Source organism: Dipodomys merriami, unplaced genomic scaffold (genome assembly GCF_024711535.1).
Source record: "Dipodomys merriami isolate MVZ:Mamm:240054 unplaced genomic scaffold, mDipMer1.0.p SCAF_496, whole genome shotgun sequence".
NCBI classification, from domain to species: Eukaryota; Metazoa; Chordata; class Mammalia; order Rodentia; family Heteromyidae; genus Dipodomys; species Dipodomys merriami.
This window is the reverse complement of record NW_027206064.1, coordinates 224,923-233,750: the sequence shown is the minus strand read 5'-3', so window position 1 is coordinate 233,750 and position 8,828 is coordinate 224,923. Positions and strand designations below refer to the sequence as shown.

General features: G+C 50.5%; 1 protein-coding gene across 2 annotated transcripts in view; it reads left to right on the top strand.

Moving 5' to 3' along the window:
* Positions 1-1,329: 1,329 nt before the first annotated feature.
* LOC138809371 (mothers against decapentaplegic homolog 5) overlaps positions 1,330-8,828 on the top strand; it is a 38,496-nt gene continuing 30,997 nt past the window's right edge. Inside the window, exon 1 of one of the 2 annotated variants that reach the window (XM_069995881.1) lies at positions 1,330-1,348. The gene's annotated coding sequence lies outside the window, so the exon portion shown is untranslated. Of the gene's footprint in view, positions 1,349-1,676; positions 1,811-8,828 lie in introns of those variants that run through there. The other variant, XM_069995882.1, reaches the window with a different exon arrangement.

Below are 8,828 nucleotides of genomic sequence, written 5' to 3'. Positions count from 1 at the left end.
AGATCTCAGCCTCCTGAGTAGGTAGGATGACAGATGTGAGCCACTGGCGCCTGGCAACTTTTTTTTTTGTGTGTGTGTGTGTGTGTGTGGAAGAGACATAGGGCTGGAGCTTGGAGGAAAATAGCAGATGCCCCATTAGTGTCACACAAGCTGACCCTGGCTGGTTTAGGCCACCGGGGCGGCCACAAAGACGATGGCGATGAGAAATGATCAGAGTTAGGATAGATACACCCTATTTGGAAGGTAGATTTATAATGGGACTGGTGGATTGAATCAGCTGTAAAAGATCCAAAGATGGTTTCAATTCTGATGATCACTGATTATGCAGGGTGGACCCCTGGAAAACCAGTTCTGATGGTTTAAAATTAAACCAGAATCATGTTGTAAGGGCTCGTCCTCCGTGCAGCCCTTCACATGGAGATGTCCTAAGTGCCACCAGAATAATGTTCTGGAAAAAAGGCTGACTCTCTGAGGGAGAGGTAAAGTATGGAGAGAGACCCACATTGTCTGATGGGCATTTGTGGGTGGGCCTCTCCAGGCCCCACCTGTCCCAGGCCTGAGGATGTGCCAGGGGTCCCTGGGCCTGGGCTGGCCTCTCCTGGAACTCCAGGGACCATCTGCCAAGAGAGGGCGGACACTTGAAGCGTTTTTCTGCTTGGGTCGGCGGTGGGGCTTGAACCCGGGGCCTGGGCGCCGTCCCGCAGCTCTTCAGCTCAAGGCTGGCGCTCTACCCGCTGAGCCACAGCGCCACTTCCGGTTTGCCGGCGGCTGATTGGCGGTCAGACTCTCCTGGACTTTGTCCCCGCCCCCTTCCCCAGCGCGCCGGGGGCTGGCTTCGAACCGCGGTCCGCAGGTCGCAGCCTGACAGGCGGGGGGGGGGGGGGGGGGGGCTGAGAAAATCAGAACCACACCACACCAGAGGGGAAAAGCAAGAGAAAACGCGGACGCCATTTCAGCCCTGCGGTTTCGAGTTAGACAACCAGGGGAAAAAAAGCAACCCAGCGGCCGGCGGCGAGGCCTTCCGTTTCCGCCTCCCGCGCCCAGGCCCGGACACCCGGCTGACCGGAAGTCGGGGGAGCCTAGGCAGCGCGCGGGGAGGGAAGGAGAGGGGGGCTGCGATTCCTCCTCGCGCCGCGCATGCGCAGCTCTTCCCTCCTCCTCCTCCTCTCTCTCTCTCTCCCCCGCCCCGCCCGCTCCGTCATCCGGGTCCTGCGCGAGCGGGCGCCGTGCGCGTGTCCCGCGTCCGAGCTGCTAATCAAGTTGGCGCGCGCGCGGGGAGCGGCGGCGGCGGCGGCGCTGGAGGGGCGGGCGGGGGGTGGGGGGGCGAGCGCGCCCGGCCGGCGAGGGGGTGAGTGACCGCGGCTGAGGTGGGCGCCGCCGCCGGGGCGGTGGGGAGGAGGAGGAGGAGGAGGAGGGCCCGGGGGTGCGGCCGGCCCGGGCGGGGCGGAGGCGGCCCCGGGGCCTGCGGGCGGGCGTGGGGCCTGCGGGCGGGGGGGGGGGGGCTGCGCGGGGCCGCGGGGCGGGAGCGGCCCGGCCTCCCCCCCCCACCGCACCCCGCGCCGCCCCGCGGCCCCGCCCGGCTTTGTGTGGCCGGACAGACGGACCCCGCGGTGCGCGGGACACCCCGGGCCGGCCGCGCCGTCGGGGAGGCGGGGAGGGGGGGGGGGGCTCCCGGCCCGGCCTCGATCTCCTCCTGCTCCTCCTCCTCGGCCGCTGAGAGCGCGCCAGCCCGCTCTTCTCACTGTTATTGTTACTGTTATTGTTGTTGTGGTGGTGGTGGTGGTTGCGTCCAGGTGCCAGCCTGACTGAGGTCACTGTTCCCGCCTTCTCCGCCCCCTCTCGTCTTTTTTCAGCTCCTTCCGACTTCCAAAAAAAAAAAAAAAAAAAAGTGTCCCGGAGTTGGGGAAGCCGAAGCTTTGAAAACTTCCCTGTGGGCGCCTGGGTCTGGAGTCTGAGCATGCTCAGTAGGAAAACAGCATTAAAGACTGAATTGGGGTGTAAAATAGAGAAAGTCCTGGGGGACAGGAAAGTCCAGGGGTGCAGGGGGAGGGGGTGTTGTGTGGTTTGCCTGCTTCCTATCACCCGAGATGGCCGATGTTGGGAGTGGAGGAGCCCCTGGCCACCCTGGAAACACCCTGGGCCAGGTCCTTATCTTGATGGTCTTTCCTGACCAGCTGGAGAGGTGTGTGTGTGTGTGTGTGTGTGTGTGTGTGTGTGTGTGTGTGTGTGTGTGTGTGTGTGTGTGTGTGTGTGTGTGTGTGTGTGTGCGTGTGTGTGTCCAGGTCCTTATCTTGATGGTGTTTCCTGACCAGCTGGAGAGGTAGGGTGTGTGTGTGTGTGTGTGTGTGTGTGTGTGTGTGTGTGTGTGTGTGTGTGTGTGTGTGTGTGTGTACTGCTGGCTGCTTTGGCGTGTAAATGGGTGGGGTGCAAAGTCAATCTTGTTTACCTGATCTTCTCCACACCGAGTTAATTTTGAAGTCCTCCAGCTGCCCAGCAGGGGCCTGATGGATGTTCTCACCCAGCCACCATGCTGGGCTGGGTTTAGGTGGTGGAGATGGGTTTGCTTGGCTTCAGCCAGTGAGAGAAAAGGGTGGCCAGGGTCTTTGTTTTTGAAAGAGAGCAGTGCTTGAGTTTCCTTGGAGTATCTGATTGACTCCCCCCCCCCCCAAAGGAATTAGTTTTTGTATTTATTGCTTTTGAAAGCTGAAAGGCTGAACACGCTGAGTAGATTTGGTAACACTCCAAAGACTTTTTTTTTTTTCAACATTTCTGGTCAGGTGCCAGTGTGGTAGTTAGTGTCTGTTGTGGGAAAACGCTTAGTGTGCACTTACTGTGACAGGTTCACACGTACTGGTATGAGTATTGTTAGGAAATTATCATATTCCAGATCCTGTGAGGAGTTACCTGTGGATTTGTGACAAATCATTTTGTGTTCTTTTATCCTTTAGATAACCTTGTTTTTCCTCTAAAGACAACCTTTGGGGGTGATAAAAGTACAAAACATCTCAGTGGCAACCAAAATCGAACCTTCCTAATGCGTATGTTTACATATTTTTACATTGAATTTCTGCTTCTGATTATCCCCAGGGCCGTCCTCCTCCTCAGTCCTTTTCACTTGATTGCTCTTACCTCTGCAGCTGCTAGTAAGTCTTTGTTACAAAGACATTTCTCATTGGTGATTGCATTCCTCTTGGATCTTAGCTGAAACAGGCAGTAAAGTCTAGAAGGGCTTCCCCAGCTTTTTAATTTTTTTCCCCTTGTGCAAGGCTTACACTTGGGTAGCGCTGTGCCGCTGCCGACTGACCTGCAGGCCTAGCCCCCTGTCACGTTAGTGATGCATCCATGTGACCGCATGTAGTTGAGAGAGAGAGAGAGCGGGCAGCACAGTAGGAAAACAGCACAAAATACGTTCGTAGGCCCTGTACGGGTCTTTTAGAATTATCTGCTTGTCTGGTTCAGCGCAGTAGGCGCCACAGAAATGGGTAGATGGAAGCGTGTTGCCTTTCCCCTCTGGCAAAGTCAGCTATTAATTTCAGTGGGAGACAGTGGCAGAATGTTGCTCCTAATGAGGTTGGAAATCAGATTGTTGTTTACTGTTGGTTATGTAACATGTTGCTAGGAGTATTATTAAAAGTTGCATTCTGTAGCATGGTAGAAAGGTAAGAGAATTCTGCTTACCCTCTCTCCTGGGTTTTAATTCTTGGCTGAACCTGCAGGCACGTTAGACTGCAACCATAATTATACCTGGGCAGCCTGTCTGTTTCCTGTTTTCATCATGAACCCAAACATTATGATTTGCAGTGATGCTCTATTTGTCCTTTGCATTCAGCGGAGGCAATGTGTTTTCCCTCCCTGCTGAAAACAGATTTGGAACATATCAAATCAGAGACTTTAGTGTTTTGAAGACTAGAAAGTAATGTACCAATTTTTAAAGTATCTCTTAGTAACATACATTGAAATGCTATGTAAGAATCCATTTCATACATGGTCTCTGATTGTGTTTTATACATATTTTAATATTCCAAGTAGCTTATATAGTCTTTGAATTAAGAAAAGTCTCCCTTGCTTTAATTACTTATCAGTATTTATTGCTACCAGACAGAGATAGATAGATAGATCTGTATTTATATAGCAATATTGGTTCAGGCAGTGAGCTCACTACTGGGTGAATTTCAGAACCAGTGTGACTATACATTAGGATATATAGGATCTTTATTTCCTTGGCTAATCAGTCTCTGGTGTTTTCTTTTAGAGGACCTGTGTTCCTTGTCTCTGTGCTTTTTGATAAGCACCTTGCACTTAAGATGTTTAAGGCACTTCATATCAGTTGATATCTGGGGGTAAGAGACTTTAGAGCTTTTCCTTTGTTAGGAATGACTGTACCAGAGGAGTGATTACCTCTATCCATCTAGATACTCTGAAGAAAAGAAGAGGTGTCCCAATATAAAGTGCTTTCCTCTCGCCTACCCTCCGGCTGGCTGACCCATTATTGACGACATGTTTGTTCTCTTTCTACTTCCAAAGTTAGTAGAGTAATAGTAATTGGAAGGATCAGCGCTGGGTTTTCTAGCTACTTACCGCTGGCGTATACTCTTTACCTCTAACTGGAGCTGTGAATCTGAAGGTATTTTCACCACATGGAAGGTCAAGATTTAGAACTTTTAATTAGATTTTTGTTTGGACCAGCTCAAGGTTACATATTTTGATAGGCTTACTGTTTCACCACTTTGAAGGATGTAATTAAGAGCTTTTTAGGTTTTCCGTGAATCACCGTTATCTAGCTTTGCTGTGTCTGTGTGTTTTGTCATAGGTAGCTAAGTGGGAAGGTTGTGGTTCAGTTCTAACAGGTGTTTTCAGTGGCTCTTTTCCCCTCGCCTTTCCTGTGTTTTACCTTGATTGGGGTGATCTTTTGGAAGGAGAAATTCCTTACTGAGGCAGCTCTTGTTGAGTTCATACTATGATGGGAATTCAGTTGTTGATTTACATAGGTTTTGCTTTTGATTCCTAATGTGGAAATGGATTGATCTGTGATTGTGAGATTGTAACAGATTTTTTTGCCCCTTTTGGTTATACTGAAAGTAATGGACAAAAAAAAAAAAAAGTAAAAGAAATGAATAACACGGAAAACCTTCCCGTGTCCTTACCATGTTCTCAGAGCCCAACAGCTGGTGTTTGGGTGGAGGCTCACACTTCTCAGGTCTGATCTCACAGCATGCCTGGTGCTTTCCAGGCAAGCTTTGTTCACTTGTGTTTTCGTGGTGTGTTGAGATCTGCCGTGTGTCCTCCGTGGGCACCGTGTTACCTGAGATCTTGTTGTTCTGGTTTGTGTGCTCCCTGGATGAGGGGTGCTGCAGAAGCCTTTCAGGGCCAGGTCTCTGGTTTTCCTCCTTATTCACATTTTCTGTCCAATTACGTGTCTCATTGGCCATTTCCCACTCTTTGGAGTTGAGGGTAGATTAAAGCAATGATAACCAGAGCTGAGAAGGTACCCAGATCTGTACTCTACTCTGGTCTTCTCAGTGGAGGACTTGAACTCTGACCTCTGAGGCAGGTGCGCGTGAGGTGGAGCATGAGGGGGGAATGGGGCGCACACTGCACACAGGTTAGCCTTTCCTGCTTGGAGACACACTTTACAGTGGACAGAACTCTGAGGACTGACCAGCATAGTGTCTGCTTCCTGGGCCTACAAGCCTGTGCACGCACGCACACATACTTGTGGTAGCAGCGTAGGAAATCTCGCAGCCTCTGTGGGAGTGAGTGCTACATCTAGATCCGTGTCTGCTTAATTAGAGGACTTAGGTGAGCAGGAGCAGCCTAGAGAGACATCAAAAACTGGGAAGCAGGAGTCTGGATGTGGGAGATAAAGTGTAGAGGCTTGTGTGGATGGAAAGAGAAGGCTAGCAAGAAGGTTATGCTGTGGTCTTAGCCCTGAGAACTTACGGTGCCTTTGGCAACTGGGAGTAACAGTTGAGGAAATAGGACTTGTGTTTCTCCGAATGATAGTTGGAATGCCGATGTGATGGTGTCTCCTGTTCCTACAGAAAATAGGATCTCTGACTCAAGAATTGCTGTGTGCAAACGTGCTTTCCGTCTCTGCCACCCTTCTGCAGTACTGCTGTGGTTTGCAAGTTGGAAGCTGTTCTATCCCTGCATTTAGGGTGGTGGGCATCTGTTCCTGCCCAGGGGTGGTGACTGCTCTGGGTGGTAGAACCACACGGGTCAGGGCCCTGGATGTGTGTGAGGCAGTGGCTTGCTTCCCTTGCAGGCGGGGCCTCACGCAGCCTCTTGGTTCCCAAACCTGTGGCATAACCTGGGGCTCTGGTTGGAGGTGTGGGAGGTTGGCCAGCTTCCACCCTTCATGGAGCGGAAGCTTCAGCGATGGTCCCGAGGGATCTGCTCGGGCTCAGGAGATGGAGAGTGGAGGCAGCCCCTCGCCAAGGGCAGACGCCCGCGAGATCTCGTTGTGGCTGACTGAGGGCTTTGGGGGAGATTTGGGAGATGTCTTTTGTTTTGGGTTGAAGCAGCCAGATCAGAAAGTGAAGGGATTGTTTTTGTGGGTTTACTTGGAAGTCTGGGTATGAGCTGTGTCTAGGGGAGGATGTTGGAGGGTGGTTCGTGTGTGTCTGTGCAGTCAGAATGTCCTCCTTAAGATTTGAGTTTGGGTTGTTGATGTTCACATGGCCTTACTTGAAATCAGAGCCTTATGATGCACAACAGTATTTTATTCTTATGTCTGCCATATATCAAAGTCAACTCCTAGTCTTCCTTTAGCCGCCTGTCAGCCATCCTGACAAATGCACTCTTCCAGTTGCTCAGGCTGACACCTCGGGATCATCCATTCCTCTGCCCTGGCACCCCATATCTCTCCTATCACGAATCCCAAAGGTTGTCAGACCTGCTGCTTCCCACCCCAGCCAGCCCTCCCTCTCACCTAGATTCCTTCATCCTTGCCCTCCCCCACCGCCTCCTCCCCTCCGCCAAACCTCCATTATTCTCAGCACACCTGCCAGGGTGATTCGCTAATCATGTAAATCAGCAAATGTTTCTTCGCTGGCTTCTGCCGCGAGTCCATATTTTACCTGCTGTAAAGGCTGAGACCCTTCACGTCAGCCTGGCTGTCTTACATCTTGGCCCCATTCCTTACTTGTCCGTATTCACCTTATCCTCAGCTGTCAGTCATGTTTCCGTGGCAGCAGCTCCCTGCAGGAGTCAGGCAAGTGCTGTGCTTCTGCCTGCACCCAGAAGTAGGTTCATTTTGGAAGTGCGGAATTAGTGAAGTACAAAGAGAAAAGTATTCCTGATTCCATTCCCAGAGCTCCTTTCACAAGTTGTTTTTGTTTTTGTTTTGGTGAGTTGCGGGCCTGAACTCTGGGCCTGGGCACTGTCCCTCAGCTCTTCAGCTCAAGGCGAGCGCTCTACCACATGAGCCACAGCGCCACTTCCAGCTTTTTCTGCTTATGTGGTGCTGAGGATTCAAACCCAGGGCCTCATGCATGCAAGGCAGGCACTCTATCAGGAGCCACCTTCCCAGCCCACAAGTGTTGTTTTTATACATGGCTTTTTTTCAGTTCCTAAACAAGTATTTCTTGAGCATTTGTGCTATTGAGTATAAAGTAAAGAGGGAAAGCATACAGGACTCATCTTTTATGCTTACATCCCTTTGGGGGAGACTGGATAGATAAATGTAGGAGTACAGATAGAGACATGGGGCACAGTATGTGTTTAATAGGGGAACTTCCCGAACCAGCATGGCCTGGGAAGATTTCCTGAAGAGGAGATGCTTGAACTGAGAAGCTCAGTGAGCGTGCGCGCGCGCGTGTGTGTGTGTGTGTGTGTGTGTGTGTGTGTGTGTGTGTGTGTGTGTTGCAGGGAGGGGTTGTTTCTTCAAAAATTTAGCTTTTTGCCGTGCCAGGGATTAAATCTGGGGTCTCATGCATGCAAGGCAATCAGTGCACATCTACACTACATCACCAGGTCCGTCCCATGGGGTCTTCATTTGGCAAGGTTTTCATCGAAGACCAAGGAATGCTTACATGATGTTTGGGTTCTTGTTGTCTGCAGATGGCAGCTTTCAGAAGAATTTCAGAAACCTGACAGATTTCTAAATTTTATTGCTCTGGTTTTCTTTCCAGCACTGACTTCATTTCTCTAGGAAATCACAAAAGACATCAGTTAAAGGGGCATTAAGCAGGTCTTTGTAAGCCAGAATGAAACTATAAACCTAATTTCTAAAGCCTTCGTAACAGTGGGTGTAAAATTAAGCCATGTTCCTGTCTGTCCAGTTATTGGCCTTCTACTGCGGTTCATTCTCTCCCCACCCATCCTTCCCGCCTTATCTTTCAGGCGTATCATAGGGAAATACATTTAGGGTGAAATTAGATGATATGCCAAATGGCATGTGAGCCTTTTTATAGCACTTTCTGTTTCCTTCTTTTCCCTATTTTCCAAAATCCGAGAGTATGGGTAGTGTCTTGTAAATCTAGCTTGTGGCTACCATGGAGTGTTTGATGAATAGTACGCTCTCAATCAATTTTAATCAAAATGTTCCATGTGTCTCTTTTCTGTCTTTACCTAGTCAGTGTGCCAAAGTCCTGGTGTATGGTGTGTGCACACACACACAAATTCTGGGGCTTGAACTCAGGCCTGGGTGCTGTCCCTTAGCTTTTATACCCAAGGCTAGTGCTCTATCACTTGAGCCACAGATCCACTTCCAGCTTTTTGGTGGTTAATTGTAGGTCAGAGTCACACAGACTTTCCTGACCAGACTAGCTTTGAATTGCAATCTGCAGATCTCAGTCTCCTGCGTTGTAAGGTGACAGGCATGAGCC